Source organism: Cygnus olor, chromosome 26 (genome assembly GCF_009769625.2).
Source record: "Cygnus olor isolate bCygOlo1 chromosome 26, bCygOlo1.pri.v2, whole genome shotgun sequence".
Classification (NCBI taxonomy): Eukaryota; Metazoa; Chordata; class Aves; order Anseriformes; family Anatidae; genus Cygnus; species Cygnus olor.
Genome location: NC_049194.1, coordinates 1,654,724 through 1,669,555, shown reverse-complemented (window position 1 = coordinate 1,669,555; position 14,832 = coordinate 1,654,724). Strand labels below are relative to the sequence as shown.

At 40.4% G+C, this 14,832-nt stretch overlaps 1 protein-coding gene across 1 annotated transcript in view; it reads right to left on the bottom strand.

Moving 5' to 3' along the window:
* LOC121059984 (cartilage oligomeric matrix protein) overlaps positions 1-14,832 on the bottom strand; it is a 36,637-nt gene that overhangs the window by 21,034 nt on the left and 771 nt on the right. The window contains 2 exon segments of the mRNA XM_040537250.1: positions 10,331-10,451; positions 13,959-14,194. The gene's annotated coding sequence lies outside the window, so the exon portion shown is untranslated.

Below are 14,832 nucleotides of genomic sequence, written 5' to 3'. Positions count from 1 at the left end.
AATAACAGTGAAGCCATTTACATGACCTAAAAAAAAAAAAGGCACACAACCCTCTGTGGCAACAGGCAGAATGACAAAACGCTGGACCACAACTGTGGTATCACAGCGACTGGCACGCTGGCACGAGGGAGTCCCCTCTGAGGAAGCTATTGCCTTACACCATAGAAAGTGGGGCCATCCTTGAAGCAAGATTAGAATTCCAGAAGGGTCAACTCCCCTGCTTATTTCTCCAACACTGTTAGAAATTTGATGCTTTTATCCATTCTGTGTATGAAAGTCTGACTTTTCAAGCGGACATCGCTTTTCCTTACAGAAAAACGGAACATTTTCTTAGTTTTAGAATGCTAGGAAATACAAACAACGCTAAGTTAGTGTATAAAAATAGCTGCTAAATAGTTTCTGAAAAAAGGTGCAGAGATGCCTTCCAGCGTCTGAGGGCTGGCTCCCAAAAATAAGACAGATGAGCTGAGAACACATTCAAACTCTTTGTTTTATCCTCAGCTCCTAGCCCCCAACCAACACAAGCAACCAGAAGCAGCAGGACCTGATTAGGATTTTTCCATTATTTTTGCTGTTGAATAGCCAACGCAACAAATGCACACTTGATAAGTAGGGGACATTTGTAAGTCATCAAACACATATCAAGTAATTGCAGCCTTTACTGTTTCTCTTTCTCTCTTTTTTTTCTTTTTTTCTTTTTTTTTTTTTTTTAACTCAGTGAATGCTGGAGTAGGGGAGAAAAGAAAGTTGCTAGACTGAAAATTTTTAGGTGCATCATCAGGACGGATTTTCCTGTGCCTCTGGACCTACCCGAGGAAGCTACCAGTATGAGTTGGAAGCAGCTTCAGTCTCTCAAGGTAGTTTGTATCTTGGTCTCTCTAATCAAACTCCCCCAAAGATAACCAATTTGTAGCAACCACGAGAGAACCAAATGGCCTGCATTTTTATTGCCACAATCCTCTTCTTGAGCAAGAATGCTGTTCTACAGACGTGGAATAGAATCGCTCAGAAGCTAAGCAGCCTGCACTAGGTCACGCCATGCAAGTAAATTGAATCTGAACGCCCAAAGCTCATGCCAGCACTGTAATAAATAAACCATCTTTCTGTGAAGAAGGGGAATCTTCGTTCACAAACATTGGCAAGGAAAGGTACTAAAAAATACGCACATACACGTTCGCCTAAAATAAGCGATAGTACATATTGTCTGGGGAGTCTTACCATCACCATAAGTTGCTGATCTTCCTGGGAGTGACATATTCTGCCCTCACTGGCTGAGAATTACACATGGGGATGTAGGAACTCTGGGGAGTGTCAACAAAAAAAAGCTATACTTTTGCAAGAGAAGGAAATATCAGAAATTATAGCCCTTTGACAAATCAAAAATGTTTAGGTGAACCGTAACACCTCCACAGTTTGGTTTCATCACAGATGTGACCCTGACCTTCCAATACTCAGTGGACAGCAGGAAACATGGACGAGGCTAACCTCAGCTGCTCAGGTAGCCCAGTCTGCTAGAGAGCTTGATTTCTAGTAGCTCCATCCAAGGACTCTAGTCAGGAAGAGCAGGAGACAAGGCCAGTGACAGGACTGGTGAAAAATCTATATTATAGGTCCAAGGTCTGCTTAGAGTCAAGGCTGAAATACAATACCTTGAACACAAGATCACCTTGAGCGTTGTCCTTCATTGAAAATATGGCCCAGAATTTTGTTTGCTCTCTCTAGAAAGGTCACAGCACTGTCAGACGCTCGCCACTCCTGGGTCTCACACTGATAATCCTACCCCTTCCAAAATGCCTCAGACATGCTGTCAGCATAATGCTGTCTGAAAAGAACAAAGACACCTGGAACTAAAACATTCGTTACAAATCTGAGGGCAGGAGGCCAACCAAAGGGCTCTTGTAAGCCCACAATGCTCACATCGGCCCTCCTTCAGCTTTGCTTTGTCTCTCGTTTAAGCCTGCTAAAGACAAACTATGGCAAATCAGAAGCCCAAGAGGCTGAAAAGCAGTGGTACATTCAGATCTAGAAGAGCTGTCTCCCATCCTTCCCTTCTTCTCAAGCAGCTCGCTGTAATGAGGCTTACAGATGGGGGTGTAAAATACTGCCAGAGCTCCTTCTCCCTACCGCCACCCTGCTCAGAACTATTCCCCAGCATATGTTGTAATCATACACCCAGGAGGGTTGTTAAAACCTTACAGGAAACATCTCACATTTTTTCCTTTACTATTCATGCCATTTTCTATTAGGGACAATAAAGACTTCTAACACTGGATTAAGCTCATTTGCAACAATGAGCTACTATTGCTCCAGGAGCCAGCGGGAGCTCAGACTTGTTGAGGGAACTGGGAATAATTAACTGAATTGTACTGGAAAAAGGGAGAAGACCGAAGGCTGTTTTGACCAAGAGAGATGCAAACTGATGCGATGGTTAAGCCATCACGTCTTGCTGGGAATTATTGTTGGGAGTATCATTAATGCTTGGAGTATGCAGTTTTTTCAGTAAAATTGCTTTGGCCGTGGTCTCCCTTTTTGGTTTTTGCTACTAAAAGACACCTCCCAGAGTCATAATGACAATAACACAGTTTTACTGATTGCTTTCACTCGTTGCTCAGTGTGCACTAAGTCACTTCCCAAAACTCTCAGGGATGGCAAACCTTAAAAACAAAAACTCTTCTAAGCAGGCTGGTTTTTCCTTTCCCCTAAATGATGTATATAATCCATCTCCGTGGTCAAACCTTCCTATTGTGCAATCCAGGGGTCTTCAGCAATAGTGTAAACAGGAATTGTCTCATTGCAGAAGGGACTGGAAGTGCTCAGGGCTCTGAGATCACGCATGTAGGTGGGCAGACAGCACGTACACTTTTTAATAGCCTAGGGACCTGTCTTAGGGAGCAGTGACTTGCTTTTGATCATCTCCCAAGACTTACTGACTCAAAGAAACATCTGGCATTGACCCCTCCACAGGCAGAATACTCAACCTGAGGGGCCCTGGAAATCTACTCTTATATGTTCCTGGAGCTGTCTGCACGTGATTAGTTCAGTAGCTACACATAAGCGCACACACTGTGTCTGAATAATACTATTTCTGTATCATATACACAAGTATTACATAGATGAGTATTCGCTGTCCTCAAATTACTGCTTACTGGCCACAAGTTGGCACAGGCCATTAGCCCTTTGCCATGCAGCTTCAAAAAAAGATCAAGTTTCCATCGCGCCTTTCAGCAAGGAAGATCCCAAGGAACTTGACAATTTATTCATACCTAATACCACCAGAACATAGACACCTTTGGGACAGAGAGCACGGCCAAATATATAACAGAGTGCAGAACAGCAGGAAAAAAGGGAAACATTTGGCTTGGGACCCCAGAGAAAACCACACTTTTTATAGAGAGAGCCAAGGAATGGTTAGCATCCATTCACGGGAGACAGAACTGTGCTTTCTACGGTCTCATCCCAAAGACCCACAGAGAAAATTTGAACTTCAGAGTTTATTCTGCCTCAGAAGTATGAAGTGGTAAGTTACCTTTTCCACCATGCTGGACCAAGGGTCCTACTAACGGTGTTCAGACAGACCACAAAGCTGTCCTTTCTGGGGACATCTCAAGGGAACGTCAAGAAACTTTCCATGCCAGAAGTTATATTAAGCAAATTTGTTCAGGCCTCCTGGATACATGCAGCAGAAAGCTGTAGCTTTTTACTAAGTGTTGATTCAAGATTGATGATAGCTCTCTTGACACTTCCTCTCACTGCCTGCAACAGGGCCCATTTTTTTTTTCTTCCCCTTCGCTCTTTTTCAAATAACCTCACCATAGCAATTAGCTCTACTCCTTATATTTAAAGGAAACACCACACACACCCACACACAAAAAAAAGCCACCAAAAACCAGAAGGATGATATCAAGTGTGATTTAACAGCTGTAAATAAGCAAAACCAGCACCAAGCAATCAGGTCTTTTCGGGACACCAGTGATTAAAAGACCACTGTTAAGGTACCCAGTAAAAATATCATCTGCAGTCAGCTCTTGCAAGAGACATAAACTTTTTCAGTGGTGCAAATTAGAGTTCTCTTTTACAAAGAGGAAGAAAGGGTAGATCACATAGGATTAACTTAATTGCCCTTACATCTTCACCAACCATGGGGACGCTGAAAGCAGTAGGTCAGAAGCCTGACCATTGCTTTCTCCAAACTCAACTCTTCAGAATAGTGGGTGGATCAGAGAAAGGGAGAAAAGAAGTTGATCACTAAATACAACACACTTTTTCTCAGGAAGAGGCTACGCACTTAAATTCAGTTTTATTATGAGTAGCTTAATACTTGCATACAGAAACATGACTTTTTCTTCCACAAGGGCAGTGTGGAAACACAGCCTTTGTGAATTACAATGAAGATTCTTCAGGTGTAGGTGTTTTCTTCAATTGCCAAGGAATCAGGATGCCTACAAGGGCACAAAGAATAGAGGGATTTAAGAAGCACCAGCAGATTGGTGAGAGTAAAGTGGCCTCATTTTCCTATACAAAACAAGGATCTTTAATATGAAAAAAAGAAAATGGTGTTATTATTGCAGAAACTTTCTTCTTCCTAGAAACTTCTTCTTCCTAGAAACTGCCTTTTGTGCCTTCGTTACTTGTTCCCAAAACCTTGACCACAAAAGAATACCAGCTCCTTAAGGATAAGGAGAGAATGGCAAGCCCAGTGTCTTCTAGACAGACCCCATTATATCACAAGGCAGTATATTCTCCACGCTGCTGTCCCCTCTTCCAGTGTATGCCTGAGGCGTTCCATAGGCTTTCTGTCGAAGATAATTACAGCTGTCACAAATATGAATAGACTAAGATGTTCACACGGCCCACGCTCTGGGGGTGGGGAAGGACAGGTATCGTCCTCAGTAGCAGGATCGCTTTGTCTTTTTCAAAAGAGAGATCTCATACAATATGAAGATGAATTTTCAAACAGAAATAATAGCGCAGATGCAGGCAGCTGAGCCCTCCTCATTCACGTTTGGTTAGATAACAATGTTAAATAGCTGTTCTCATGCAGAAGTATCTCCCCACTGAGGTCTGGAAGCACACAGGTATGACTCAAGAATGTTATCCGAGCTGCAGCACTCTCAACGCTGAAGGGAATATCAGTGTTACCTCGTCCACGCTGCCTAGAAAGGTATTAGCAGGTGCAAGTCAAGAGAATCAATTCAAGAAGCCTATTAGCCTTAAAATGAACAGTTAAATTTGTGAAACTGCTTGCTTCATCAATGCCACTGATTGTGCAGACAAAGAAGCTACTGGCTACTAAACACATGCCTTTCCCTGCACACTATATCGTCAGCTCATCTTCCAATACATCTCTTCACACATGCACATTCTATTTTCATGAGCTTTGAGACATTACAGATTACTGGCCTTATTTGAAAATTGTGCTCCTTTGTACATCATTTATAACCTCAGAGGAAAATTCAACATCATCCAGACCATGGGTTGGTTTTTCTTTTCACCCCCGGAGAAATGGAAAAATGGCATGCATGTACACAGGCTCAGAAGTGGTGGAAGCTCTCCAGAAAGATGGAGTTTGGAGACTAATCCAAATCTCTTGAGTTTTCAGGAAAATATCAGACCAGAAATCTCACAGGAATGAACTGGCTCTGGAGATTTCTGGCAATTCCTTTTGCTGACCCCACCCAAATCTGAAAAACAGTCACAAAAGCAAAGCTAACATTTTTCACAATATTTTTCAGTATCAAGGTTTGGGTAAAGATTCAGAATAAGTCCTTGCTTCATTTAAACAGCTTTCCCCATCCAAGGATTGCAAGGACACATATTTCATCCAATTGTAATGGTCACAGAATTTTTCTAATTTTAATTCCACGTGGAAACTGGAAGTTCGATCCTCTGTATTTTTGCAATGCTCCCTTCAATAAAGGCCAATTGCTTTTGGCTAGCACAGCAGTCAGTTTCTTCCATTAACCTTTATTCACGCCAAAACACTTTGGGTGTAAGCGACATTGAGTTCCTGAGACAATGACGGCCAGAGAAATACCTGTCATGAGAGTGGAATCTGAGAGCTCTTCCTAAACTCCAGCTGCCTTGTCTCTCCTTGACATCGTTTCAGTCTTTGAATGCTTTCTGCACAAGCCATTACACCCTTCAACACTTCTTCCAGGAAAGCACACACAATTCCAGGAACCCCACGCCTCAGGTGAATAAATAGCAATCACAAAAGCAACTTTCTACTGGCGAGGCAGGAGACAATGTTGAAACTGTGAGTCTCTATACACAAACGCAGTAAAAGCTACTGTGGAGGCCAATATTTCCCAAGGAAATCAAATATCATGGTTTGGATAGGAGATGATTTGGAAAGAGTAATGAACATGTCTAACCCTGTATACTCAGCAAAATCTGATCTCACAGCCTGAGATCATTTGCTGGCCTCAAGTCACATCTGGGAGTTACTCCTAACACAGCGGGAAGAGTTGTTCTAGGGAGATCCAAGTTCCACTTCTAAAGCTTCTTATAAAACAGGAGCTTTTGCCATTTAGTACTGCAGGTGCCCCCTCCCTTTCTTTTTTCAGATGAGGTTTGTGGTGGCCTCTAGCGGAACATGGAATGAATGATATAATGTGGAAAAAAGGAGTGAGGCTTGTGGAACCTCTTCAGAGGCTGACCAGGCCTTCAGCTATTCATAGCTGAACTGAGTTGGAATTTGTTTAAAACTATATGAACGTGCTAGTAAAGAGTTAATCTCCATACCCTAGCCTGATCCTTCAAATCAGAACCACGTGTAGATCCACAATGGGTCATCCTATAAAGAAAAAAAAACAAACTATAATAACAAGCTTTTCTTCTTTCTGATGTTTCCTGATGTTCATCAATTTGTTGAGTCCACAAGAATAGTGTGCCTCGTTTCATTTCAACCTTTCTGCTTCCTCAGTAGAGAGGAAGTGGACGCAGGCTAGAACTGGATTCTCTTTGTGCTCCAAGAAGAACAAATAGTTCAAGATCAGTGTGAGATCACAGCAATCATTCACATTGTTCTAGTGCTCCAGCTAGCCCAAGATTTAGCTTCTGACTTCAAGACACATAGACTGATCATAAATGAATACACTATTTGCCTAGAATTATAATTCCTTCCTTCCCTCTGTCTCCTTGTAAGTGTTCATGCTCATAGAAAATATTGGGTCATTTATCCTGCTGCTCCTCAGTCATTCTAATACGGCTTTTCCATCCTTGACCTTGCATGCTTTGGACTTCCCTCAGGCTGTTTATTATACTGTGCAACTTCTCCTGCTGTAGAAATTCTTCTGCATCTTGGCCAGTGGCCCTGCGTTGCTCTTGATCCAAAGGAATCCATTGCCCAATGTTTAATATTACTTTTTTGTTTAAATGACATCATTACCAAAGTGCTATTTAGAATTATTGCTCTGCAGACCTTCTTCAGATCCTGTTTGCAATCAGCTATTCCAGCAGTCATATACTAACCTGTTGCCAAGAAGGTGGCCTAATATGTTAGTATCTTGTCTGAGATTGGAATGTCACTGACTTGCCAGAAAGCTTCCCATAGCACCTTTGCTCTGTCTTCATACTATAACTTAAATAAAGACCATAGGATCTAGTTCAACATCATTTTGTTTTCTTAATAACATTTGTTATCAACTGCATAAAACGTTTCTGTGCCCTGGGTTTCTTCCACATGACATAAGGCTCAAGGATTTCTGGATCAGAACTGAGAAACAGTTTGAAAACTTCTGTTTGATCATAAATTATGCCTTGTAATTCTTTTTATATTAAAAACAGCCCCAGTTCACAGTTTCCAGACTCCACAATGGGTTCATAGAGTTGCCATGGGCCTTGCTCAGGGTCCAGGAATTCAAGCTCCACTTGCATTAGAGCACGTTGCAGCCTCTTCAGCGTGATCTCAGATGGCACCACTTGATAATTGCTGGCCTGCAAGATACTGGAGGGAACAGGGTAGAAGGACTCCTTCTCTCTTTGGACAGCCTTTCCAGCATCTTTCCATTCAATTTGGAAGTGCTGCCGAAAGCCTAGTAGAGGGCAGATTGGATCGGGTCCACAGAAGGTCCCAGGGTGTTGCCAACAAGGTGCTGCTGCTCCCAAGGCAAAGACAAAAGCAGTAACTGCAGGCAAAGGAGCTCTATGAAACACTCCTTACCATCCATCCAACACTTGGAAAGTTTGTTTCAAGCAAGCAGAGGCAAATCCACTACCTTAAGCCCATCGGTTTTAGGAAGCAGATAGTATAATAAACTGAAATGTTCGCTCTCTCAGGAGTACTGCTAAATCGGGGAGCCCACGGTCCTCTTGATCTTTTCATATACTGTTTGATGAAATTCTGCCAGTGTCCTGGGTACATTTCCAAGGAACTCATGAGTTCTGGGAAGGCATTACACAGCTACACTGTAACCATTCATGACCTGTGCTCAGTACTGGCTTGGTTCCTCCTCAAATCCACAAGATTCTGCAAGGAAAACATTCTTTCCACTTCAAGTAAGCTTCTCCATCCTGAAACCAGTCTGGTTCAACACCCAACCTCTTCTTGCCCTGCACTCACCCCAGGACATCAGAAAGACAAGGTTTCTAGTGGAAGGGCTTCCATCATGGGAAAACTACTGCAACACCTAATATATTTGGTCTCCCTCAGTTCTAGATCCGTTTTATTTTTTTCAGGCAAGAAATAAAGGAAAAGCAGTTGTTAATATTACTTGTCCTACCTATAGCTGCTAATGCAGTATGAATGTTTTATACTCATTCCGAACCTTTAATATTTGCAGTGGAAAGATAAGGCCTGGTTGGCAAAGTCTGCACTTCGCATCAAAAGAAACTGAGGTTAAAAAAAAAAAGAGGTGATAATCCTTGGGAGCTGGAGAGCAGAAAACTAGATGGTTGGTATTCCAGGACAAGAACCATTTTGAATTCAGGTGTTTAGGCCAATGGGAATGTGAACTTCTCATGTAAGTCATGTAGCCACATTATATGACTAAACACAAGTTCTTACATGTATAACCTTCACAAAACTTTAGACGCTCCCACAACAAAACCCAAAGGGCAACACACCTAGTTATTGGATTGCTTAGATTATTTCATTTTTAAGACAAGTGCCAAATTAACAGACTTCTCCCACAGCAGGAGGAAGGTTTAACTTGGAAGGATTTACTTTATATGTAGAGAATACAAGTATGTTATTCACTTAAACAATTAACAAAGAAAAAGACAGGCTGGGACTCAAAAAACATAACATTTTTCAAATAACTTTTTCTCTGAATATGATCTTTACAAAAAAACAACCTCACATTTAACCCTAAGCAAGTTACCTTCCCTAAAAGTTAAAAACATGTCTGTAAAGCAGTAATGCTTTGAGGAGAAAGCAAGCTGTTACCACATCAGAAGTCTTGTTGCTAAATCTCAAAGTATTTATAAACTTAAATGAGACACCAGGGATAACCTGAAAATTCACCACTCTTCTATTTTCTCCACTAAAACTGAGGGAGACGCAAAGGTCCACAAGATTCAAACACACATCAAAACCCTTTGTGAAGCACTGGATTTTACATTATACCGAAATAACCTCACTGCTTCTTCATCTGCCTAGGATAACTGCCAGAAATTAAAACAAAGAAAAATGTACACTCTTTGTAGTTAATCAAGAGCTTCAAAATTTGTTTTTAAGCTGAGATACAACAACATCTGTTTTGAAGAAATCCCATTTAAAGAAATGGTGATGCCCCTTTAGAAACAGAGTATTTTTAACAAGTCTGTTTCTTCCATAACTCCTACAAAAGGCAGACTTAATAAGCAACAGATACTCTCAAATGTCTTCTTGAATATATCTATCAATTCCAGCAATTTTTCCTTGGACTTTGAAAGCCATGCCTTTTTGCTAGCAATCTGACTTGTGTGGCCATTTAAAGAGACGTACCTCACTTCACCTAGCACTTTTGCAGACAAAAACTGCAAAAAGCCAGAAGCTCTGTTCTTGAGAAGATTTTTCCCCTTCATTAATTCATTGCATTCAGATTCTGTGTTAACGTGGCATTGTTTAGGATGACCACAAACTTCAGCTGTCTTCAAGGAGTGGAAGGTACAAAGGATTGTAATACATTTGGGGGGAGGGAGGCGTTATAAATTTTATACTGAAGTATTTTTAACTAGTACTTTAATATCAAGTTACCTTTTCACAGTTTATTAGCTTTTTAGTATTCACTTAGCTTAGTGAAAGAAAAGTGGTTTGTAGTACAGAGTTTATAGCTAGTTTCATTTACTGGCTTTCATATGTTGCTATTATCTTTTAAGGTCACTCGTCACCTTAATATCCAAGTACCTTTTCCATTCAAGATCACAGAAGAAATGTCAAGATCTTCTCCTCCTTTTCCTTCATTGTTTTAAACTACTGATCCATGACTTGCTTCAGGAATATTTTTATAGCCACAGGGCAATTGAACCTGCAGTAAATCAGTCGAAACAGAAATATTACACAATTTGCTGAAGGATAACAATGTTCATATTCCACTGATAATGAATTACAACACTTTTCCACGAGTTTTCTATTTTACATTACATGTACTCCTGAAAGCAAAGCTGGGCTGCATTTACCGGTGCACTTAGATTTCTGGCACCTTAGAGAATTTTTTTCATTTATACACTAATACTTCTCTGATGTCCTTTTAGCTCGTGAAAACACTCTGTGCATTAAAGGGGTTTTTAAAAATGACTGTTCAGTTTAATGCCACTTGACAGAGATCTTGTAATGTGATGTTAAAGTACTTGTTATACAAATTTAAGCATTAAGGACTAAAGTCCATAAAGTTATAATAATAAAAAAGTCTTTATTTCCCTCCTACTCAGAACAGCCCTTTCTTCCAGTATTATTGTTCAGATAAAGCAGCCTGCCCAGCTCGTGATGCCTCTGTCTCACTGTGGTTGGAAGTGAAGCTTTACTGACATTAGGGATTAATAGACTGCAGATCCTTAAATACACATGCTCCATTACTTTCAATCTAGTGCATATTAGGACTGTGCTTTTTCATTCCACAGTAGTCCAATAAATCCTTCAATATTTACTTAAAGGGGTTTTATGGTCCTTTTGTTTCGTGAAGGCATTTATACGAGCTCTGATCTTACAACATTTGCACCATCACCCATTAATTTGTGAAAATTAAATAGAAATAAACAAAAATGGCTCCATAGCCTTCTTGCCCACATGCCTAGTAAATGCTGCAATATTTGTTGGTCCAATAGCTAGAGATGGAACAAAAACACAGCCAGCCCAACCACTCCCTGTCCCAACACTGCTACAGACATTCCAATAGGAAAAAGCTGAGGAAAGATTATGAAGTTCTGGGAAAAGATCCATTTTAGCTATTAATGCTTATTATCACATTTTCTAAGGTCTATGAAGCTTTTTAAAGATTATTTGGGATGAAGGAAGCAATAGAAATGTTATGATCCCAGAAGATCCTTCTAAACAAAGGCAAAACGTATGTTGCTATGAACCTGCATGAAGCTCTTGTGATTTTTTTTTCCTGTGCTATGTTAGCTTTCCTCTGTGTCCCTCTTGTGGTAACTAGGCAGAACTGTAACATCTGCAATGGAATAGCTAATTCGTAGCCTTCAAAGATTTGTGCTTTGTTGCTGCATTTTTTGTGATTTTTTTTTATTAAGATTTTCTCTTTCAAGATGCTTTGATACTGTAATATTCTCAGTATACTCTGACAGGGGAACAGTTTTATTTAAAACAAAACAAAACAACAAAAAAACAACCTACAGGTACTCTTTGCTTTTCCATTTCCTATTACTCAGGCTAGATAATCTAGGTAAAACTGCATGGGATTTTCATTTAAAGATTTATTTAGAAAAGAGGCAAAAAAAAAAAAAAAAAAGAAAAATAGAGAAAATTAAGGACTTTTAAAACAACATGAGTTACCTGCACATTAAACAAAAATGGTGATGTTAAAATGCAGATGTGCAGATGTGGCAGAGCAGAAAGTAAAGTGATAAAATTTGCATAATAAATTAACTGATTGTATTTCTCATCGTAAAATATGTTAACATATTGCACAACCGTGGTACTTATTATTACATAGACATCACCATCAGATGTGTAATGTGCAGGCATTCCTTAAGCATTCTTTGTCTAGAACACCTGATCTCCACTTCCTGTTTATTCTCCCCTAACCTGAATTGTTTTATCCCAGGATAAAAATACTTGTTTTTTTTTTTTTAGCTGACTCTGGCATTTGAAATAGCAGTTTTGCAGATTCCTCACACTCCATTTGATTGGCTCGGAACCCTTCACGTCATCACGACACTTTCTAACACTATCTCCATGGCTTGGAGTTTGCAGAGACCAATCAGTTCGTTCCTTTTCATAACAGCTTGATTTCAGTCTTCTCTTGTACACTCCTGACTGGAGGATGTTATCGAATCCCAGCGACAGTGTGTCTTGGAATGGAAATGAGTTTAAAGGAAAATTCTCTGGCACAGCCAATTATTTTGAGTCAGGAATGCATTATTTCTACCAACAGCTAAACTGCTGTACACATCCCTTTTACACTTATAATCGTTAGGAACCTTTATTATCACCTCTTCAAGATAATCACCTTAAACTTTCTAGCTCACGCAAGCAAGCAGAAAACACCCTTTTCAAAATTGAATTCTATTCTCTTGGACAGCTTCTTATGGCTTAGCACGTCCTGTCAATTCTAGCTCCTAACCATGCACACAAATGGTGAAGCGCCATCATTCTCAGATAATGCGTTCTGGTTTTGTGAAGTTGTACCTTTTAAAATTTCATATTTTAAATGAAATTTCACAGTCAGAGGGCCATCTCTGCATTAGCCCAGATTTAAAAGATAAAATTTTCACAAAGCATAGCTTACACAAAAAAAAATTGTAAAGGAAGCACTGTAGTATAAACTGTATACATACTTATCGTTAAGCATACCAAAGTAATACAAAGAGTTTCCAGCATGCAGTGATCTATGATTAAGCAATAATGTCGTGAAATTCAAATGCATCCTTTCCCCAGGCCATTCCTCTGTATTGCTGTAAAGACTAATTACAGTCTTCCTTTTTTGAACACAGTAACCAGGAGCCCAATGGCCACAACTAATTGCCAGTTTGATCCCTTGTCAAAACATATCAATGTGAACTGCAGTCTTCTCACACCTGATGCACTGTGGTTTTATTTTTGACTTGTGTAACAGGGGAACTGGACATACCGTGGGGTGGGGGATCTACAAAACCTCCTCACAGCCCTCTGGCTTCAGCACCTCAGACAGCAGCAAGATCCTGTCTGCAAACACAGCCAACGGGCGCTGGTGCTTCCCCATCAGAAGCCGAATTTACCTTCCGATGGCACAGTCAGTACAGGATCTACAATTTTCAGTGACTTCTCCAAATAACTTCTCTTTAAAAGCATTCTTATTTTCTGTACTATGTAGGGGACAGGGAAAAAAATACAGCAGCACATCAAAACTTTGATCGGTTTCCAAAACTTCTGAGGATTCTTGTAAACTGTCCAGACGTTGCAAGTGTGTTCTGTTTATTCCTAAATAAGTGTTCATACCAAACAACCTACCCGGTTTTATAAATTTCTTCTTCAGATTAGCTCTCATTTTCAAGTCAAATTTTCTATTTTCTAACAGTTAGTTTCTGGTTTGTTGTAAGAAAGCACCAATTCAGTTTATCTATGGATGCTTTCCAACAAGATTATATGTGGGTTCTAATTTAATTGCGTTTTGACTTCAGGAATCGAGTCTCAACATTTGAACTGTCTTTTAACACTGATGAAATTACATGTGAGTACACGCTGACTTATCTTGATGTCACCATATTAAATTAGAGCTGATGAGACAGTCATAAGTCCACAATCAATTTTCCATTCTATCTTTTGATTTTAGTGGTATGTTTGATTAGCCTCTTTTAATCTGAATCCTGAATTAAGATACCTTTATGATAAGTTGTTGGTAGAGTCTATTCCTTCACAGAAGCTTAAAGCTAAAGATGAATTCAAACAAACTGTATGTAGAGGTGACGACTCCTGCATTCTCTCTACCTGTTAATTTTCCCCTCCTGTACTTGGTGCACTATTTTCCTAGGACAAAGATCCTTTTCAATCTTCATCTAGATCTTTTCAGCTTCACAGCTGCAAATCTGGTACGTTGTTTCCATTTCAGGCTTTACCCTACACCAAACGCAAGAACAAAATTGAAGTTACTTATATACTTGTATACTGACATACATTTGCATCTTAGAGTGGAAGGTGTTATTAGGGAAAAGGGACTAAATATCTTAACCTTTCGTATCAATGCTTTTCACAATACTCAGGAATTATCTTAGAAGAGCTTTGGCTTGTGCTAATAATGTTGAAATGAGGGCACCCAAATCCCAAACTTGCTGTTTATTTATGGACTGAAGCATGTACTACTCATCTCCGCGCAGCCCAGTCCTTCGTCTTCCAGAGAGCATCCACGGCCCACCCCACTCCACTCATCTTGTACCAATTCAGCCTTCAGACTATCACACAGTAATATGAGGTATCACAGGCATAATAAGTATTACAGCTGGAGCAGGCATTACCATAATACCAAATCCTTCTTAATCAGCACGTCTGTCTCAAAACTCTTAATGCCGCTGCAGAGCTCCCTTGCCCAGGCCGTGCCTCCAGTAGCAGACGCCACACACCCCTTTCAAACAGGGATGAGGCAGACTGCAGCAGCAGTTTCAGGCGGTATGAAGGATGGGATGAAGGCCCCAGGCTGCCTCCACACCTGCCCCTGGCCCCTCACGTTAACCTGGTGGCACCACGGGGGGCACCACCCA